Below are 21,865 nucleotides of genomic sequence, written 5' to 3'. Positions count from 1 at the left end.
GACCTAATTCGGCCCTAGGGGTATTTGGTTGCGAATTTCGTTTGGCACACTATTGGCAGCTCTGTATGAAAGCTTTTACTTTTGAGAACATTTTTGGAAAATAAAAATTTCCTTTTATCCTCCCAATACATTTCGCTTCTCCCATGTAACAGCCAATAGTTGCGTGTGCCATATGAATTTCTCCTTCCGGTGATATTGGAATTACTGGTATAATTTTTAATTCATTTTTTCTATATTCTTAGGGTACTCTGTAATATCTTACCAAAAGATTTTTACTTTTATCCAGATCATAATTATCTAAGTCCTTCAAAAAATGTTTAAAGTGTTGTGGCAGTTCCGTTCCCTTTGATAAAAAAGATTTAATTTCTAAACAAAAATCATCTTTATCTTGATGATTCGAAATATTTCCATTAGATAGTATTTCCACCTCTTTCAGTTCGTTTTGGTTGGTTGTTATCAAATTTCCTTCCGTATCCGGATATCGTGACAAATAGTCTGGTAAAATGTTTGTAAGGCCCTTTATATATATTGGGGTTATATGAATATGCCTGCTTACGTAGTATCCACCGTGTCAGCCACGCTGAAGTATTTTGCATCGTATATAGCCAAATTAGTGATTTTTGGTCTAAGCATAAAATGAATTTTTTTCCAAGTAAAAATTGGCGAAAATATTTTGTAAAAACTACAACTACTAGGTATTCTCTTTCAACCGTCGAATATTTTCTTTCTGCCTCTGTCAGCGACCTGCTAGCGTATTGGACTATTGATTCTACTCCTTCAGAATTTATGTTTAACAATATGGCCCCAATTCCTAACCCCGACGCATCTGTTTGTAAACAGAAGTCTTGTGACAAATCTGGTAGTTTAAGAATTGGTGCCTGTAATAATTGCCTTTTAATTTCATTCAGCGCCTGTATTGCGTCCGATTGAAATTCGAATTTTTTAATTTTTTCAAAATGTTTGTCAAAGATTGTGCTTTTGTTGCATATTTTTTTAATATATTGTCGGAAATAACTTAGCAAACCAAAAACAGATTTGCAGCTTTTTTGATCTTTTGGTGGCTGTAAATCTTTTCCATGACCGTAACTTTTTCTGGATTTGGCAAAGTCGTACCTTGGTTTATCAGATGTAAAAAAACTAGTTTTGGTACTACTATTTTTAAATTTTCTGGTTTTAATTTTAATCTTACTTTTTCAAATTTTTCCAGTATTTTTGTAAGTCCAACTAAATAGTTTTCCAGGTTTTCAGTAAACAAAATTATATCATCTAAGTAAGCCAAGGTATCTTTTTTCCTTCCTGTTCGTTATCTTTTAACGCCAAATTCATTAGACGACTAAAACAGTTTAGACTAAATGATAAACCGAAAGACATACGTTCAAATGTAAACGTCCTTCCATCTTCTAAGATTACTGTTGCTTTGTGCTTTGTTTCTGGATCTATGGCTATTTGCCAATATCCTGCTGTTAAGTCAAAACTAGTGTAGTATTTTGTACCTCCCAGCAAATATATCGTGTCAATTCGTGGTAGTTTCATAATATCTTTTACCGTGACTGCATTTAGCGCTCTAAAATCTATGCATAACCTCCAGGTATTATCTTTTTTTTCTGACTATTACTAGTGGAAAACACCAATCGCTAACACTTTCCTTAATTATACCCTGTTCTTCCAGTTCCTTTATTTGATCGTCCAGACATGGTTTTAAATTATAAGGTGTTTTATACGGAGACTTTTTAATTCGAAGGTCCTGTGTTGATATTTAGTGCGTGATTAAGTGAGTTAATCCGTAATCCGCTTTGTGTCTTGCGGGTGTCTATCTAAAATCCCAAAGAATATTTCCCACCCGGGTTTTTACGTTTTCTGTTAAATGTTTTAATTCAAATTGTTGCAAAAAGTCAGTTTTGTCTTTCTACATTTTTCATTTCGTTGCGGTTTTGATGATATTTGTTCGTGACTAGTGAAATTTACCCTTAATTCTGGGCTGCTTAGAGATTTTATTTCTGAATTTGTAATCTTTTATAGTGACCCAAGCCCTATTTGGTTCAGCTTTTTTTGTTATTACTTAGATTTTATAGTTATAAGTATGTTATACCATTTTCAATTTTAATAACTTGATTTTCCACGAAAATTGTGGGGTATTCATCGAGGGTGTATCCTCCGATCATTGCATCCATTGTTTTAACCTTTCCTTCTGTTGTATTTAATGTCGCTAGCACTTGAGCTGTTGGTTCCCTTTCTATTGTGATTTTTCAGTTTATTTTCAGGTTATAATTCGAACCGTCAATCTCTTTATCTGTTGTTACGCAAATTGGCTTATTAGTTTCATTTGCCTGGGTTATGGTTATTGTATCATTTAGGGGTTCCCATATGATGCAATATTTCCCTATAGCGTCTACTCCTAGAATATAAGGAAATGGTAGCTGCTTACATATTATCACCATCACTATTATTTCTTTATCCCCTGTGCTAAATTTTAACAGACATTCCCCAAAAATTGTCAGCTTTTGACCTGTTACTGATGTCAGGGTCTTCTGGCATCTGCTTACGTGATTATCGACACTAGGAGGAAACCTCTTAAAAAATTCCTCTCGAATTGATGATTTAGACGCACCAGTATCTACTAAATATGGTAAATTTTGAAAACACTCAATTTTTAAACAACGCAAAATCGGTAGACTATTTTTATTTGCATTTGTATCACAAAACTCTAAACTATAAAGGGGTCTATGTAAGGATTCAGCTCTGTCCACTTACAGGCTGGTTTCTCCGTTTGAATGCCCACTGTTTGACTAATAGTTTCTAGGGTTATCCCAGTTTTCATCAGCGCTGCTGTTTTGACCCTGGGTGTTGTTAACCGTTTGCCTTCTAGGTCTAAATTTACGAATATTATTAGGCGTTTGCCAAGTATTATTTGTTCCCTGCCTTCCTACAGTTCAACCCCCCCCCCCTGCGTTCTGAACTGGTGTCTTGTCTTGTCCGTCCGTCCTTTTTGCGTATTCTATGCCAGCAATCTGCTGCATAGTGTTTGGGTTGCTACAATAATTGCAATTAAATTTTCTCTGAAATTGTTTGTTGGTTTCCTGGTTACTTCTAAATATTCTTGATATGTCATAGTTGGTTCCCCAACTATCTGTCTTTGGTGGGGTGGGTGCCCATATTTTTTATAATTATTAGCTTCTAATCTCTCAAGATCATGGAACCTGTCAGCTACTTCCCTAGACGGTAACTCTTGGCCTCCGTCATGCTTTTTTGGCTCACGATTTGGCTCCTCAAAGCTCACCCGCTTCTATCCCTTTCCATATTTTATACTTTCTTGAGCTCCTGTGTTATTTATCGACATCCGATCAAACTCTTTCATGGCGTCGTCAATTTTGACCTCTGTTTCTACTACTTGTACTTGTGCTTGTACTTGTTGTATGTTCAAACCGCATCCAAACTCATCATGGCTCCCAGCAGATGATGAAATGTCTCCTTCTATAGGTTTTGCTCGAGGGTGGCAGGCTTCATCATTTCCAGGCACTGGCAATCCCAGTGACGGGCGTATTTTCTGAACTCCCCCATCGGCTCCATATCAGACTTAACTGTTGCTAGCCAAGTCTTCTTTTAACCTCCTGTCCTCTTCTTCCAAGCAGGTAGTGGTAGACATTTGAGGCATTTTTTGCTTATATGGTCATCTGGTCTTCGCATTGTGTGGCCAAACCATCTCAGTCTCCTATGCTTAACAATGTCAGAAACAAGTGGGCAATCTCCACATCTTCTCCTTACTTCTTCATTCAAGATTCTATCTGAGAGGCGGATACCCAGGATATAGCGCAGGCATTTGTGGTTGAGTATATTCAAGCTCAACGCTTTGGCTGCTTTAAGTGACCACGTTTCACATCCATAAAGGAAGACAGAGAGAGCCATAGCTTCATGCACTCAGAGCTTTGTACGTAGTGATAGTTCGCTCCTCTTCCAGAGATACTTCCGTAATTGAAGGAAGACACTCCAGGCTGACGATATACGGCTCTGGATTTCTTTTGAAGATTCGCTCGCAGGATTTACCATCGATCTGAGGTATTTGAACGACTGAACGTCCTCTATCTGATTACCATTCAGGGTCACAGGGATTTCATCAATCCCATCGGTTCTCATGGTTTTTGGTAGGCTTATTTGGAGACCAGTAGAAAGTGCCTTGACTCCCACGTCATTTATCATAGCCTGGGCTTCTGCAACGGATTCAGAAAGCATGTCCACATCGTCAGCATAGTCAAGATCTGTGACGGAGAAAGACGGGCTAACTGCAACGCCTTTATAATTGTCCAGGACCCTGAGGATCCAATTGATGACTAAGTTGAAAAAAGTTGGTTAAAGGACACAGCCTTGACGTACACCTTCCTCGATCAGGACCAGATTTGAAAGATCGCCATTGACTCTTACCCGGGCCTTTGTTCCAGCATAGTATACCTTGAGCAGATTGATGATCTTCTCAGGCACACTGTCCTCTCTCATTGCTACCAATACTGCATCACGATGGACCGAATCAAACGCGGTAATGAAGTCTATGAAGATTTGGATTGTTTCCTGCTGGTGTTTAAGCCGGTGTCCAAGGATCTGTCGCTGGCTAAAAATCTGGTCATAGCAACCCATACCCGGCCGGAATCCTGCTTGGTTTGGTCGTGTTCAGCTGTTTCTGGTGTCTCTGAATCTATTTAAAAGTATGACTGCGAAGAGCTTGGCAGCAATGGGGATAAGGCATACACCTCGGAAGTTTTCGCAGTCCATTCGGCCTGCTGTTTCTACTAGGATTATAGCCTGCTCTAAATTTTCAGGTTTCCGTGATAATATTAGTCTTAACAGCTTTTTGGTAACCCTTGCGTAAAAGTATGTAATTGGACTTTCTGTACTGTCTCGTCATTTCCGCCTTTCTCTAACTGTTAGCATACAGATCGACAAATTTTGTCCATATATTTCCTGATACTAGTTGAGGTATTGAATATCGCTATCTCTGTTCTTAGCCTCTCAGAGATGCTTGTCTGTATGAACGTTGTTTTAATAGATTCAATTAGAGTACTAATGTCCTTGGGCTCTTTCTTCTTAATTGCCTCGAAATGTTTAAGGACGCTTCCCTTTAATCTGGCTACAACGCATTGCTCTTTGACCTTATCGTCAAACGATTCAGTTAGTTCGTCGAAAATTTTCAATTTTTCGATAAACTCATCTACATCTGAAATTCCCGCGTATTTTGGTATAATTTTGGCAATTTCAAGTACCGTTGATAGGGAAGCCATTTTCTCCTCTGGTAAAGCCATTTTTTTTAATCTACTATTTTTATCTAGCCCTCTCGACCCAGTTTTTGCAACCGCCATCAGTTGTGGTAAGGTGGTTTTTATGTTATTAAAGTGATGTTGTGGTTGTTGCCTTTATTCTCCTTTTATAGGGGAGATAAACAATGGCCCTAAGGTGATTACACTTTGGTAGCGTGCCTTAGGCTATGACCGGACTAATGAGGCATACCAACTGGGTATATTCGAGAGACTAAATGTAGATTGTAGAGAGTTTGGCTATAATACAATAATTTTACTCAGTTAACAAATATAAGAAATCTACAATAATATATAATAAAATACTTAGACACTTGCAATGATCCGACAGTATTTCAAGGTATTTCTAAATCAACGGACCAGAGGTCAGTTCGGCATAAGATTAATTTCTGGCGGCCCCTTCCCATAAAATGTATCTTTTATATATTTTATCAACCACACCTTCCGGGACCGAACTGACGCATATAGCTAGGAAGCGGTAATATCTCAATTTCCTGTTAGGCATAAACTTGCCAGGGTATGTTCCTTATCTTAATATAAAGGGGTATTTCTAAACTTTTGTATTTGCGTCTTAATACTTTTGCTAAATTCCAAATTGACTTAATTAGAAAGTATCACCACAAAACTCTCAAATAAAAAGAGAAATTAAATTGCATGCAAAATAAAACAAAACACCCCCCCCCCCCAGAAAAAGCAAGCGATCTTATTGAAAATTCATTTATTAGATACATAATATCAGGGAATCTTACCGTAGAGGTTTCAAGCTCCAATCTTCCAAATGTGGAATTTCGCATTTTTTTCTAGAAGAATTATGTTTATTGTCGATGCATGTTCATTTGTTTTGATGTTTCCCAAGGGTGATTGTATCAAACTGAAGGTCCAAGATAATTGGGAGGGAGCTCATTCAAACGTAAAGCTTTTTTTCAAGTTACCATAAAGAATGGACAAAGGGAAGATCTTGTTTTCTTGCTATTTTAGGGCACAAAACTACAACTTTACCCCGAAGAGGATGAATTTGCAATCAATTTAAAATTCTTAAAAGCTAATTGATTTAAAAGTATGAATAACTATATTTAAGGCTTGCCACACGGCTGCCACACGGTGGCAACACTGGATTCAACGAGGTTGATTGGCTTTATTTGTAGTAAAATTGGGCTATATTTGGCCATCTGTAATTGCACATGAATTTGCAATCAATTTAAAATTTTTAAAAGCTAATTGATTTAAAAGTATGAATAACTATATTTTAGGCTTTCCAGGTGTAAAAGAAATAATGCCACAAGGTGGCAGCACTGGAGTCAACGAGGTTGATTCATTTTATTAATAGTAAAATTGGGCTATATTTGGCCATCTGTAATTGCACATCAGCTATAATGAGGAGGGATAATTCATTGTATAGGTAGAGTAGATTCCTAAAAAAAAGTACGTTTTAATTGGCAAACTGCTTACTCTTCACGAGGCTTCAGATAAATATTGAAAGAAGTGGGGGGAGGGAGTAGGAATTAATTATATTGTTTCTATATACATCTAAAATGTTACATTCCGATTTCTTCTAGCACATTGGTAGAAAGGACAAGGTACGTCATCATCAGCCCCGCCAGGAAATTTCTTTGGGGTGGCAAATACTGCATGAACTGATTTTTCAGCAATTTTTAATAATCTTATTTTCTTTTTCTATTTATATGAAGTATTTCAATGCATTGAAACAAATGCATGTAATAATCATAATATAATAATATAGTGAGCAACACTTATAAACAACGAAAAAATATAAACTTATAAAATATATATATATATATATATATATATATATATATATATATATATATATATATATATATATATATATATATATATATATATATATATATATATATATATATATATATATATATATATATATATATATATATATATATATATATATATATATATATATATATATATATATAAACGAAGATACAGCCACAATAAGTGACAATGAGTTTAAAGGAACAATTAATATTGATGAACAGGTTGCATCTACTGCAACCCACAAAGGTATGGTAGGTCAAATACTTTTTGATGATCTGGAAATGAGTGATATAACATGGGACGTTAAAAAAGCAAATCCCGAAAACAAAGATTCAGTGAAATGGAAATGTCATCCTCAACTTTGTAAATATGAATCAGTTAATATTGAAATATGTCAACAATTATTTCCTGATATAGCTGATATGAGTGAAGAAAAATCGTCAACATATTCTCTTGTCATAGGATACCTAGATGACTTGGATATTTGCAAAAGTTTCTTTACTTTGTTGCAAAAGCATGGACATTCATATTACTGTCACCCCAAAAATGGTTGTGACAGTGCTTTTCGAGCTCTAAGACCCTTAGCTCCGCATTTTCCCGTCCATAGAAACTTTGTCAGAGCATTGTATAAGGCTGGGTACAAATATAAAATAATTAGTGACATAACCGTTGTCAGGACTTCAGGAAACTTTCAGATGCTTCACTCCCTTGTTCAAGAAGCAATTTGTAAAATTCAAACTAAATATAGAAATGTTAACCCACATATATCTAATCTTAGAGTGTCAACTGATGAATATCAGATAATGAGTACCTTTGGAAAGAATCTAATTAGAGTAGCCCAGATTAGGAATGAGTATCCTTCGGTTCCATGCGACTGTTGTGAACAGTTGAAAAATACAAAAGATATTAAGTTTCTAAGAGCATTTTCAAAGAGAAAGGGATTCAATGAAATGTTTACGACTTTATTAGACGAAACCATAGAAGAAAGACAAGAAATTAGATTTTCCACTGGCTGGAGGGAGAATATATTAGATATATTTCAATTATGTGATTACTGTGCATGAAAAATGCTTTCATGTAAAGACAACGTTCGTTCTGTTGTAAATAATCTTCAAGTGAAAGCAGCTCCTGAATGCATAGCAACATTGAAAGAGTTTGAATTGGCACTAATTCGGTGTGTCATGCCCTGACTAACTATTTTAAGACTAGGACAAGTAATGGGATCAAAGAGACCTGCAACTGAACTAACTAATGCTCTTAAAAGAAGAATCGTTTATTTGCCAGTAGATGTTCAAGCAAATACAGAAATACTTCCGGAGAAGTTACTAAACATACATAGCTTTGTGATTATTGTCAACGGTCAACCTACCTACAAAAGAAACGTAAGGTTTACACTGATTGATTTGAGGAAGATACACAGCACTCTTCTTTGGTTTAAAAGACAACAATTATTTGTATAAAAATATATATGCGTTCACAATAGAAGAATTGGAGCAAGTACTTACAAATCGCCTATTGGAAAAAGAAGAAGGTCAAGAAAACCCACATAATATACCGGAAGGTGCTATTTTTAAAAAGTTATCTAATGATGCAAGATCTAACCTGGTTGAACATTTTTCAATACAGCCACTAGACGGATCTGTCCCAAAAGACTTCATAGAAGACTTCCAGAAAAATAAGAACGTTGAATGCGATCAACTTCAAATGAAAAAACTGGTTGGTATAGGTGAAGATTTGTTTCAAGAAAGAATTGATGTTATGGCATTCCCTAATCTTTTTCCCGACGGAAAAAACTACATGAGAGACATAACCCGTCAGTTTTATATTAGGAATTCTGATTACATGCCGTCTCAATCAAATGCCGTCTTCTAAGTCGACATCCACAGTTCCGTCAAGATATACAATACTTATTCCATAGCTTTCAAGTTCAAGAACTTTCACATTTCTGTAATAGCATTGGTCATATGCTGGGCACTGTACGACCTCACCAAAACATTTGCGATTTTATGGATTGTCTCAAAAACCGAGATGGAGACATGGAGTCTTCAATATTTTCAACGCTCCAACGCTCAACAAGTTTCAACAAGTCCAACGCTCCACAAATTAGCTGCCGATCATCAAATACGTCGATGCAAAAAATACTGCCAGCGAAAATTCAAAAGAAACCAAAAATGGATCAGCTACTGTAGATTTGGATTTCCAAGTCCTTTAAAAGAAAAGACGGAGATGCATGACATCATTGACTGCTTAGCTCACGGATCAAACCGCAAAAAACCACGTAAGAGAATTTACGACCTTCAACGTAAAGACACTGAGTGCTATGTTATTGACTATAGCCCTTCATTATTGATGCCATATTTTTCCAATGCTGACGTTCAGTATATTGCTCACATTGGTTCAAAACTACCGTATTATATCACAAATTACATGACGAAGGCAGAAAGTTCTGATGTTGACAATATGTGGGAAGAAATTAACAAATCCCTTAAATCCCTTAGTCAAAAAGCTTGGTTTTATTTACTAAACTCAGTGAAAACACGCCAAGTTGGTGCCATTGAAGCAGCTGATAGGCTTCTTGGTACTAAACTGTATAGTTTTTCAAGACAATTTAGACTTGTCGATTTATCAAAGCTAACAGAATTGAAAAGGACACTGAAAACCTATAAGGAAATAGAAGAACTTGCTGAAAAAGACCCAGAAAGCTCAGATTTATTTGTCGCCCACTGGGCATCTGATGTGCCTACAAATAGACCTGACAGTTTTGAAAATATCAATTTATATTAGCTGCTTAGTTGGTATCAACGTGAAAAACAAGGAAAGGATGAGAGTATGAGACTGAAAAATGTATCATTCTACTTAAGAAAGCGAATCCACAGACCTTACATCATTAGACAGAAAAAAATTAATCCCCTTGAATCTGACGAGAAGAATGAACTTTATTATACCATGCCTCTCAACCTTTTTAAACCATGGAGAAAAGAAAGTGACATTATAGTCAGTGGCCTAACCACTTTTGAAACATACTGTATTGAAGTTTGAAATATCCAGAAATGGTGAACTATCACCAAAAACTGGTGTCCAAATTCAAAATTGACAAAGAATTTGAAGAGAAAGTCCGAGAGAGAGCTAAAGTAATTGATCATAATAAAATTGACAATGAGACTACAATTTTTGAAGAAATAGATGATTCCGATAACGCAATACAAGGAGAAGTAATTGACAGAGCTGCTGATGCAATGGAGGACCTGACAGCAGCAAACAGACAGATTTTGGAGTTTGACACAATGGATCAGTTACAATCAGACTACAAATCACTGAATATTGATCAAAGAAGAATAGTTGACAAAGTCTTGGCTATCATCAATGGTGGAAACACTCAAAAATCACTTAAAATGTTCGTTTCCGGATTTGGAGGAACGGGAAAATCACTAGTCATTGATGTTAATCGAAGAATACTTTGTAACCAATTTAGAAAAGAAATCTGCCCAGTGGTCGTTATGGCCCCAACAGGACTTGCATTTAGCAGCAAAAAAGGTTTAACAATACATCGATGTATAAGTTTGCCAGTGGACAAGCAAACAACGGCATAATATAATCCTCTCTCCTCTGAACAGTTACTTACACTGGGGAAAAAATTGTCGCAAACACGTCTGTTTATCATTGACGAGACAAGCATGGTTTCGTCATTAATGATGATGTATTTTCACTTGCGTCTTACAGAGATTATGTCAAACAATCTTTCAATGGGAAATAGTAACTGTGTTCTCGTCGGTGATCTTCTTCAACTACGACCAGTTTTAGCAAATGCACCATATGCTTGTCTGACGCGTCTTGAAATTCGAAATCGTATTGGTTTCATTGGTACATTTGACCTATGGAAGGAGTTTGATTATGATGAACTGACTATCAACATGAGACAAAAAACAGACAAAGTGTACGGAGAAACTCTAGCAAACATTCGAGTTGGAAAGTGTGAAGAGACCCAACTTCATAATCTCAATGCAAGAAAATTTGGTAAGGACCAAAGAGCTATCCCTGAAGAAGTTTAAGATTGATATCTACGACTGGCTAATGAAGGAAAGTATCCTGTTATTCTTATGCCCACAAATGATGATTGTAAACTAGTGAATACAATAATTTTACAAAAATCCAGCTCAAATTTATTGACTCTAACTGCAATTGACCAACTTTCCTCGGTCGTTAAAGATAAGCGAATTGAGGAAGAAGCAGAGAATAATGTCATTCGTTTTGAAGATGACATTAAACTTACTGGTGGCGCATCAAAGAATCTGGTGTTGTGCACTGGGGCAAAAGTTATGCAAACAAAGAAATATTGCTGATGAGAAAGGATTAGTTAATGGGTCAATGGGATATGTCAAAGGATTTAAAAGTCTACCAAATGGTGAAATTGGTAGCATCACTGTACAATTTACTGAAAAAAAAAACATGGTTGAAATATCCCGTGAACCTGTGAGATTTGAAGCGTTAAAACAAATCTATTACACTAGAAGACAGTTTCCACTACAGCTAGCTTTTGTTATTACGATCCATAAGTCACAAGGCCTTAGCTTAGAGTGTGCTATAGTTGATGCTGGAAACACATGTTTTGGACCAGGAATGATTTATGTTGCCTTGTCAAGAGTAACAAGTAGTGCTGGATTATATCTCATAGAACTGGATAGAAAAATTTTTTTGCCGACCGTGAGGCGATCACAGAATATAACCGTCTAAGAAGTAAATACAGACCAAATCTCTGTGTTTTTGACAAACCTAAGCAGCCAATGGTTTGCAAAGAGACGACACCTGAAAGACCCCAGAAACACGGAAAAAATAAGTGTAAGAATCCAAGAGTATAATAACAGTAACAGAAGAATAAGCGTTAAAGAAGTGTTGTCTCCAAAACGTGCTAAAAACCAAGACACTTTACATGGCCTTTACAAGTCAGGAATTGGAGGAGGCAGGAAAGGGCTATATAATCTTGACAACGTTTCGTGTTATGTAAACTCGGCTGTTCAGTGTCTCTTTAGCATGCACGAAGTACTCTTTGACACGCTTGCCCATTTGAAAGGCCCAGTTTCAAAAGAAATTGAACGTCTTGCATTGTCATCTCTTCAAAAGAAGGAATCAACCAAGATGCTTTGGAGCTTACTTCCAAGTCAATACGGTTTTTCAGAGCAAAGGCAGCAGTCATTATGTGAATTCTGGGAGGCTCTATTTGAAAGAATTGACTATGAGAACACCATGGCAAATCCAGTAATCAATGAAAGTGCACTAAGTGAGAAATTCCATTTCAAGAATCAAAAGTTTTGGGTGTGTGAGAGCTGTCATTGAACTCAAATTGGGGACACATTCCCAGATGTAAAAGTTAGCTACTTTCCAGTTCTAGGGGTTCTTAACCCAGATGCACCTGCGTGGAAAGGAGAACTTGATAGCACGGACATTCCGTTTCATAGAGTATTAAACCCACACCTAGTGGGCAAAAAATTTCCGTATCAACACAATCTGACACTGAAAACAGTATTTACCAAAACAAGCCAGTTCCTTGCAATAAATTTGGATCGAAGAACAATGATACACAAAAACTGTAGAAATATCATAGAGATCGATGTGGACTCAATTTGTATTGAAACCACGGACGAGTGTATACTACTGGCAAAAGTTACAACGAATTTTCTAAGTCAACCCAAATGTACAAGATTATTGCTGCCGCAATTCACATTGGTACAACTTTGGATTGTGGCCATTACTTTTGTACAGACGAACACTTGAGGGACGCTGGTGCACCTGCAATGATTAGATTGTAAGAAATCAAAACCACATGGATGCGGCTGACCTATCAGATATGACTTTTCTCATTCTTGAAAAGTATTCCTAAAAATCGAGATGATATATTAGATTAGTTACTACATATTAGACTAGACCATTGCGAAAAATAAACTACTAGAGATCTTAGGAATACAAGAATTACATAATGTTCGAAAGTAAGGTAAAAAAAAAGTGTTCTAAATATTTCATGATTACCAATAAGTGGTTCAACCACTCTTGAGGTTGAGAGTGGCTATTTCTCCGTTTACTGAAAAGGATTCCAGGGACACTGGCATAGCTGTAATGCTTACGTCGTGTGAATTCAAAATGATATGGATGCTTCAAAGATTGGATTACCATGCAGATTGGATTAGATAGATTACCGCGTAGTTTAAGATACATACTCATGAATTTGACTACCACATGGTTTAAGATTACACTAGTTTACCCATTTTTATGATTAAGGTAAAATAGAAAGTACTTTCACATTTTTAAATGCTGTCAATAAAGCAATTAAAACTCAGATCCTCTTATCTAAGGCTATCCAGAGAGTGTAATTCTAGGAACGATCGTAAATATTGTAAAGCTACTTTTACCATTCACTTCAAAAATGCATTACTTCGAAGCAAACCACAAGCGAGAGGTTTCAAATATCTAAATCTTACAATTGTAATAAATGTTATTTCACCGACCATTTATCTTATTCTTGATAGCCTTTGTATATATTCAAGATTTATACTGAATATCTATACTTTAGAAAAATTACTCTATATTTTTATAGACTCAATACTAAGGATTCTTTTTCACAAGAGGACAACGTGACGGGACAGGAATATGTTTATTTTTATACTTTCCAGTTTGTAATATATTGCATAGTTGGATGCTAGTCAATTATACTGATTTCATTATTTTGTCATTCTGATCAATCATAGCAAGACAAGCAGCAAGTGACATGAGAATAGTTTATTTAGGGGTTAAAAATAACGCGATACGAAAGGGAACTTCAGATAGCTAGAAACATGAATCTTATTTACATGCAGTCTTGGAAGGAATAACATTGTGAAGGAATTATATGACTTTTAAATTTTTGATTTTTTTCATATATATTTCAATAGCCTTGCTGCCTGTAGCCTAGTTAATGTTATTCTTGGAAAGGAGTAACATTTTAAAGGAAGCATACCACTTATAGCCTTTAGCCTAGCTAATGTCCTTCATGGAAAGGAATAACATTTTGAAAGAATTACCACTTACGAATTTCTGTCAAGTTTATTTATTTTGTAATTTATTCTAAAATCTAATGTTTTTACATTTTATTTCGGTAAAGTTTGGAGTTACAGCCATTTTTTCTTTACAATATTTTTCACACAATTTTGTGAAATGTCTTTAACTTTCTGTTTTGATCTGTCATCTATTATTGCTGTTATATATTCTTTTGTGGAGTAAAACTAGATGAAAGATCTCAGTTTCCCTGTTTTGTTATTCGAAACTTTTAATTAAAATTTGAAAAATTGGAGTTAGAGTAAATACTGAAAGAACTTTTTTGTTTGTAGATTTTGCCTCCGTATAAAAGGATTTTCTGTGAGTAGAGGACACCCTTTTAACAGCAGAATGACAAGTAAAAACTTCTTTTATGTGTACATTTAGTCCTATTCTTTCAAATACTCTTTCTTTGGTTCTTTCAAATATGGCTGTAACTTGATTTGACTTTAGTTTTCTATTAAAAATATGAAAAATGTCAACTCTATGAAGTTTTATAATAAGCTATATTTTGATTTAAATGAATCATATTTCTACTTCATATTCAAATAAATCATAATGAATTTCTACAGAAATATTATAACCTAGCTGCCTCCATTATATGACCTGAAAGGATAAGTAACAATTAATAAAACAAACTTATATAGGTGATAACCATGGACAAGGAGTCTATAAAGCTGTGGTACTCACAGACACATATTTATATGCGCTGTAAGTGGGAGGATATTAAGGGGTCGGGTTTGATGCTAGGGGGCGGACAGGGTTGGCTGTGTGAAACCTTTACATTAGAGCACTTTTTTCACGAATCTCAGTGCATTTATACACAACTAGCAGCGCATCAAGAAGATCCACGATCAAACATGCCCTATTTTCTGTTAAAATAAACTAAAATAACTTTACACAAGAGATAACCATTCACAAGCAGTATATAGTTATCCTCCCATTTGCGCTGCAAATGCGAGAATATTATGGGGTTGGAAAGATGCCCTATTTTCTTCATGAGAAAACCTTATATGTCACTGTAATTTTTTTGCCTTAGGAATATTTTGAACTAAAATAGCTATTCCAAATCTATCTGGTCCATTTGAAGAAAAAAGGTGTAAGGGGGGATGCCTTCTCAAAACTTTTGAATCTTAAAAAGGTACGTGATAACTAATCAAATGAGCTGTTTTTTGAAAATAAGGAGTTCTTAGAAGAAGGCCCAATAGTTTTGGCTGTGCAAAACCTTCCAGTTGGTGGCCCTGTTCTTACTGATCTTATTGCGAAACTAAAAACAAATAAAACATCAAAACCTTATTGCCTTTATGGCAACGAGGAAATCCTTTTATATGGAAGAAAAATCTAAAACAGAAAAAATTCTTTTAGTATCTAGAAAGAATTAGATAATCGTTGCAGTACATAAACCTATCCTCCACTTTGCGCTGCAAATGCGAAACATTCCAGTTGGTGGCCCTGTTTTTACTGATCTTATTGCGAAACTAAAAACAATACAATGTAGAAACCTTATTGCCTTTATGGCAATAAGGATATCCTTTTATATGGAAGCAAAATCTACAAACAGAAAAAAATTCTTTTAGTATCTAGAAAAAATTGTATAATTGTTGCAGTATATAAACCTATCCTCCGAATTGCGCTGCAAATGGAAGGATATTAGGGGATCAGGTTTAACGCTAAGGGTTGGACAGGTGGGGCTGGCTGTCCACAACAAAATGAGGAGCTTTTACAAAAGGGCCCAATAAAACATTAAAGTCTTATGGTCTTTATGACCTTTGGATTTCTATTGTCAAAGACATATTAACAGAAAACATTAATAAAAAAAAAATATCTAAAATAGCTTTTCTAAAAAAGGTAACCATTAACAAGTAGTATGTAGAGATATCCTCCCATTTGTGCAACTACTGAGTGGAGAAAGTCTGTTTTATTGCAATGAGGTGGGCGGACAGGACTTGCAGAACAAAGGCTTATAGCTGGTGGTCTTGTTTTTCCAGATATTAGTGCATAACTAAAAAAGCAATAAAACATCGAAACCTTAATCACTTTATGGCAATGAGGAAATCCTTTTATATGGATACAAAATCTAAAACAGAAAAAATTCTTTTAGTATCTAGAAAGAATTATATAATCGTTGCAGTACACAAACCTATCTTCCAATTTGCGCTGCAAATGGGAAGAGGGGGTCGGATTTAATGCTAAGGGGTGGGCGGACGGGGCTGGCTGTACAAAAAATTCTCGTTGGTGGCCCTGTTTTCACTAATCTTAGTGCACAACTAAAAAACAATAAAACATCAAAACCTTATTGCCCTTATGACCTTTAGTTTTCTATTGTCTAAAACTTTACACAAGAGATAACCTTTCACAAGCAGCATATTCTTATGATTTTGGGAGAAATCAGGAAATATACATATTCGATAATAGTATAAAAAAATATGACAGTGAAAAGGGTATGAAAGAATTGATGCATATGCCAGAGGCTGCAATTTAGGTAAATTTAAGGCAAAACATGGATTACTCCGGATCTTAGGATTACTTAATTAAAATTATGTTCAAAATTTTGGTACAAAATAGAAACTGTTTCTCATTTTAATGATGGTCATTAGGTGGTTCAACCACTCTGAGGTTGAAAGTGACTATTTCTTCATTTACTGAAAAACATTTCAGGGACAATGGCATAGCTGTTACACGTACATCGTTGGAAGTCAAAACGATGTGGGTACTTCATAGATTCATAGATTATCATTCTCTTACTTAAGTGGCCACAAACTTCTACAAAATTAGTTCACCTTTTTTTATTATAATAATTGGCAGAAAAGAATTCACAGACAAGTTAGAATTGTATTAAGGATTGGTTGTTAGACCGCGGTCGTCTTCAGGGAGTAGGGGCTATGTACTTCTAATGAATAGTGTTTTCACTACAAACAAGAGTATGGCTACTGCCCGCTCCCCTAACGGTAAAAGAATCATTCTCTTACTTAAATTAAATAAACAATAAATGCGAACAAACATACAATATATATTAATGTAAATGAATAAATAAATCTTAAAACGAGTGAAATTTAAATTGAATATGCAAATCAAGTTTGAATCGAATTAAAATAACTACAAACAAGAGTTTGGGTATCGCCTCACTGCAGAAGCCTAAAACTTACTGCCCCATTGGTGCTTTACGGTTTTTACGACACCGCCATCTATAAAAACCTTGCCCCGAGGGTTGTGGAGAATTGCCCTCCTCAAAAATATATTTTCTATGTGGAAATCAACTATGCTGAACGAAATGGCCATTTCAAAATTTTGACTGGATATGTTTGGGGAAATGATGGGCGTCGGGGGGAAAGGGTTAGTTGCACTCCAATCACTTTCGACCATTAAAAAGGGCACTAGCCGTTTAATATCCAATCAAATGAGCCTGTTTTGAAGTTTCTACGACAACACCTTCTATAAAAACCTTATATGCCCCCAGGACATAACTTAAAACCCTTGCCCTGAGGGTTGTGGGGGAGTGTCCTCCTCAAAATTATATTTTCTATCTGGAAATCAACTACGCCGAACAAAATTTTAATTGGATGTGTTTGGGGAAATGATCGGCGTGGGGGGAGAGGGGTGCTAGTTACACTCCAATCACTTTCGACTATTAAAAAGATCACTAGCCCTTTAATTTCCAATCGAATGAGCATGTTTTGAAGTTTCTACGTCAACGCCTTCTATAAGAACCTAATATGCCCCCAGGGCATAACTTAAAACCCTTGCCCTGAGTGTTGTGGGGGAGTGTCCTCCTCAAAATATAGTTTCTATCTGGAAATCAACTACGCTGAAAAAGATAGCCATCTCAAAATTTTGATTGGATGTGTTTGAGGAAATGATGGGCGTCGGGGAGGGGGGGGGGCTAGTTGCACTCCAATCACTTTCAACTATTAAAAGTGGCACTAGCCCTTTAATTTCCAATCGAATGAGCCTGTTTTGAAGTTTCTACGAGAACGTCTTCTGTAAAAACCTTATAAGCCCCCAGGGCATAACTTAAAACCCTTGCCCTGAGGGTTGTGGGGGAGTGTCCTCCTCAAAAATATATTTTCTATTTGGAAATCAGCTACGCTGAACAAAATGGCTATCTCAAAATTATTTAAAGCACAATCAGAAATTAAATAAAAAGCAAGTTTTTTCACCTGAAAGTAAGGAGTAACATTAAAACTTAAAATGAACAGATATTGTTACGCACATGAGAGGGTTCTTCCCTTTCTCAATACCCTACTCTTTACGCTAAAGTATTTTTAGTAATTTCAAAAGAGCTATTTATTCTAATTAAACGGCCTTTGTGATTTGAACTTTAGTGTAAAGAGCGAAGTATTGACGAGGAGGCGTACCCGCTCATATTGCGTATATGAGGAAGTTCGCCCCCTCGTCAATACCTCACTCTTTACGCTAAAGTTCAAATTTTGTTAAATAATGGCCGACATAAGCAATGATTTGTTTGTGTTATTTTCCGGTCATTCTTAGCATTTCAATTTTACCTTAAGAAGCTTCATAACTATGATTTACATGTGATAATAAACAAAAGATATTGTATATCTTTGTGGATGCGGAACGACATAGCCATTTCAAAATTTTGATTGGATGTGTTTGAGAGAATAATTGGTGTGGGGGGGCTAATTGCCCTCCAATAACTTTCGACTATTAAAAAGGGCAATATCCCTTTGAATTTCCAATCGAATGAGCCTTTTTTGAAGTTTCTACGACACCGCCTGCTATAAAAACCTTATATGCCCCCAGGTCATATCTTAAAACCCTTGCCCTGAAGGGTGTGGGGGAGTGTCCTCCTCAAAAACATATTTTCTATCTGGAAATCAACTACGCTGAACAAAATGGCAATCTCAAAATTTTGACTGGATATGTTTGGGGAAATGATGGGCGTCGGGGGGAGAGGGTTAGTTGCACTCCAATCACTTTCGACTATTAAAAAGGGCACTAGCCGTTTAATTTCCAATCAAATGAGCCTGTTTTGAAGTTTCTACGACAGCACCTTCTATAAAAACCTTATATGCCCCCAGGGCATAACTTAAAACCCTTGCCCTGAGGGTTGTGGGGAGTATCCTCCTCAAAAATAATTTTCTATCTGGAAATCAACTATGCAGAACAAAATGGCTATCTCAAAATTTTGATTGGATGTGTTTGAGGAAATGATGGACGTGGGGGGGGAGGCTAGTTGCCCTCCAATTACTTTCGACTATTAAAAAGGGCACTCGCTTTTTGAATTTCCAATCAAATGAACCTTTTTTGAAGTTTCTACGACAACGCCTTCTATAGAAACCTTATATGCCCTCAGGGTATAACTTAAAACCCTTGCTAAACAAAATCGCAATCTCAAAATTTTGATTGGATGTGTTTGGTGGAATTGTGGGCGTGGGGGGGCTGTTTGCCCTCCAATCATTTTCGACAATTGAAAAGGGCACTAGAACTCTCTATTTCCAATCGAATTAACCCCCATTGAAGTTTCTACGACAAACCCTTCCATATGAAGTGCCTCTGTGAAAACAAATAATAATAATAAAAAATGGCCTTCACTATAAAAAATAGCCTTCACGTATGGCCTTCACTATAGGCAACGCTACAGCGTTGCCTCTGATTATTTATCATTATTTTTTTCTCCAGAGGCACTTTATATTGAAGGGGTTGTTGTTGAAACTTCAAAAACGGATCATTCGATTGGAAATCGAGAGTTCTAGTGCCTTTTTAATAGTCGAAAATGATTGGAGGTCAACTAGCCCCCTCCCACACCCACAATTCCCCCAAACACATCCAATCAAAATTTTTAGATAGCCATTTAGTTCAGCTTAGTTGATTTCCAAATAGAAAATATATTTTTGAGGAGGACACTCCCCCACAACCCTCAGGGCAAGGGTTTTCAGTTATGCCCTGGGGGCATATAAGTTTTTTATAGAAGAAATTGTCTTAAAAACTCCAAAACGGGCTCAATCGAATGGAAATTAAAGGGCTAGTGCCCTTTTTAATAATCGAAAGCGATTGGAGTGTTACTAGCCCCCCCCCTCGACGCCCATCATTTCCCAAAACACATCCAATCACTCTTTTGAGATAGCCATTTTGTTCAGCGTAGTTGATTTCCAGATAGAAAATATATTTTTGAGGGGGACACTCCCCCACAACCCTCAGGGCAAGTGTTTTAAGTTATACCCAGGGGGCATATAAGGTTTTTATAGAAGGTGTTGTCGTAGAAACTTAAAAAAAGGCTGATTCGATTGGAAATTCAAAAAGCTAGTGCCCTTTTCAATAGTCAAAAGTGATTGGAGGGCAACTAGCCCCCCCACGCCCATGAATCCCCCAAACACATCCAAAAAAAATTTTGAAATAGCCATTTTGTTCAGCGTAGTTGATTTCCGCATAGAAAAAATATGTTTGAGGAGGACACTCCCCCAAAACCCTCAGGGCAAGGGTTTTAATTTATGCCCTGGGGGCATATAAGGTTTTTATAGAAGGTGTTGTCATAGAAACTTCAAAACAGGCTCATTCGACTGGAAATCGAGATATCTAGTTCCCTTTATAATAGTCGAAAGTGACTGAAGGGCAACTATCCCCTCCCCATGCCCATCATTCCCCCAAACACTTCCAATAAAAATTTTGAGCTACCCATTTTATTCAGCGTAGTTGATTTTAAGATAGAAAATTATTTTTGAGGAGAATACTCCCCCGAGATTTCTCCCCCGAGATATATATATATATATATATATATATATATATATATATATATATATATATATATATATATATATATATATATATATATATATATATATATATATATATATATATATATATATATATATATATATATATATATATATATATATATATATATATATATATATATATATATATATATATAATTTGCTTGCCTTTCCTTGGCACCATTCCAAACGAGCGGGGATTCCCCACTGGTTCCCACACATTGCAAAAAAGTGACCAGTACGAAAACTCCACGTTTTCAACTAGACTGATATATATATATATATATATATATATATATATATATATATATATATATATATATATATATATATATATATATATATATATATATATATATATATATACATATATGTATATATATATATATATATATATATATATATATATATATATATATATATATATATATATATATATATATATATATATATATATATATATATATATATATATATATATATATATATATATATATATATATATATATATATATATATATATATATATATATATATCAGTCTGGTTGAAAACGTGGAGTTTTCGTACTGGTCACTTTTTTGCAATGTGTGGGAACCAGTGGGGAATCCCCGCTCGTTTGGAATGGCGCCAAGGAAAGGCAAGCAAAAAGCATGTAGTTTCAAAACGCGTTTAATCACATGTAGAGGTCCCATAGAATGAAATTTCTGTATTGTACATGTAAACGGCGAATTCAAGAATGAGTTTTTTACTTACTTAGAATTTTGTCATAATTTCTTGAATGAAATATTTTTTGTTTTTTTTGTATTCAAGAGGTGAAATCGATAAATAGTTTGTTACTTACTTCTTACTGAGAATTTTTTCATAATATCTTGAATTAAATTTCTACAGAGTATATTTAAGTCGTGAAAACAATTAAGAGTTTTATACTTACTTAGAATTTTGTCATAATTTCTTGAACAAAATGTCTTTTTGTTTAT

At 35.5% G+C, this 21,865-nt stretch overlaps 1 pseudogene; it reads left to right on the top strand.

Moving 5' to 3' along the window:
- Positions 1 to 11,459: 11,459 nt before the first annotated feature.
- LOC148940345 (uncharacterized) lies at positions 11,460 to 12,863 on the top strand (annotated as a pseudogene).
- Positions 12,864 to 21,865: the final 9,002 nt, after the last annotated feature.

This window comes from Artemia sp. Qi Xiang Cuo, chromosome 20, assembly GCF_049724085.1.
Source record: "Artemia sp. Qi Xiang Cuo chromosome 20, ASM4972408v1, whole genome shotgun sequence".
NCBI lineage: Eukaryota > Metazoa > Arthropoda > Branchiopoda > Anostraca > Artemiidae > Artemia > Artemia sp. Qi Xiang Cuo.
The sequence above is the reverse complement of the archived record's forward strand: the minus strand, read 5'-3'. Positions and strand labels throughout refer to the sequence as shown.